Raw genomic sequence first — 1,709 nt, forward strand, 5'->3', positions numbered from 1 at the left:
TTTTAGGTAGGCGTGGTTGACTCTTAACTTTTATAAAGAATATCTCTTTGGATTTGAGACTTAAGTTTTTGCAACTTTACAGATCTTCTTTATGCACCAAGAGCTTGTAACACTCCAAAGAGAAAGGAAAAATTGAAATCGCATCATACGACCCCTTTAAATATTATATTATACATTAATTAATGTATTAAAATATTACTATTTATAACCAGATGAGTGCGATTAAACATTTTTATCCACACACTCCTGGTTTAAAACCCTGGCTTGACTATTATCTTGTTATTAATTATTATTATATATTATATTAAAATGTAATCAAATATGTAGGCCTATGATTAAATAGCTTAATGAGACTATAACTAATAGCACTATTTTAAAAAGTGCATACCGCATTATGAATTGTGTATATGCATAATAAATGAAACCACAAGCAAATTAACAAATGTAACTGATGCTGGTAGGATGATCCATAAACAGAAGCTCTATGTGAGTAAGACATTTCTCTAGGCAATCTGGTGCCCTCAAAAGTGGGAATTCAGCTGAAATGTCACAAAGCTCTGTTTTGCATAGTTGTGTGTTATGTCAGGGAAGGCTGGGGGATAATTGGACTCCCTGGGCCGAGCTGTGAGCTCTGTGTGTCCAAATGCTCATCGCGCGCTGACATCTTCCAATTTCACAGCTAGTACTTTTGGTGAATATTACATGCTCTTGTTTGAATGTGTGTGTGGAGAGGTGAGAGGTGGGCTGTGCTCTGAGAAAAGAAAGTTGTGGTGATGTGTGTGTACCCGGAAATACGTGTGTAGAAAAATAAACAAGCGTGTGTGTATGTTTGGGCATTTTGTGAGAATGCATAAGGCTGGAGGGGCAACTCAAAAGAAAAAATAACCATTTAAGTCTACTGTGGGTTTTCACAGTGTGAGCCTTGAATGTGAAATAAAATCCATTTCTTTTAAAGGGTCATATGATGCAATTTCAATTTTTTCTTTCTCTTTGGAGTGTTACAAGCTCTTGGTGCATAAAGAAGATCTGTAAAGTTGCAAAGACTAAACTCTCAAATCCAAAGAGATATTCTTTATAAAAGTTAAGAGTCAACCACGCCTACCTAAAACGGCTCGTTTTAACACGCCCCCACATGTCTACGTCACGATGTGGGAAGATTTGCATAACGCTACACAAATGTTCACGCAAAGAAAGAAGGCGTAACTTTTATTCTCGCTGTAGTATTGTTGTTGCCGCCGCCACCATGTCGTGAAGGCGCTGTGTGTTTCATTGTGAAAGCGAAACTACTTTGTTTGGCCTTCCAAAAGAGGACGATATCCGCTTCGTTATGCCTGGAGCTGATCTGTGCTGGTCGCTGAGGAAATACATCAACTTCGCGCTGTGGATCGCCGGATCGGTTTTCATCGTGGACGAAGCGGAGTCCAGCCCGGGGTCGTCACATGTCGTTGCCGCAAGCCCGCCGGCCGCTCCTTCGTCGAATCTGCCGGCCACGCCGTTCTCAAGCCCGCTCGCCTGCCGCCGCTCACTCAAGCAGGCCTCCGCTCACTCTAGGCCTCCGGCCGCCGCTCACTCTAGCCCGCCGTGTGTTTCGTTGTGAAAGCGAAACTACTTTGTTTGGCCTTTCAAAAGAGGAGACGACTAGAAATCAGTGGTTAAGTTGTATTTACAAAACTGTTCCAGAACAGTTCAACCCAAATATTCATATGTGT

The sequence above is a fragment of the Sinocyclocheilus anshuiensis genome, unplaced genomic scaffold, assembly GCF_001515605.1.
Source record: "Sinocyclocheilus anshuiensis isolate Anshui unplaced genomic scaffold, SAMN03320099.WGS_v1.1 scaffold425, whole genome shotgun sequence".
NCBI lineage: Eukaryota > Metazoa > Chordata > Actinopteri > Cypriniformes > Cyprinidae > Sinocyclocheilus > Sinocyclocheilus anshuiensis.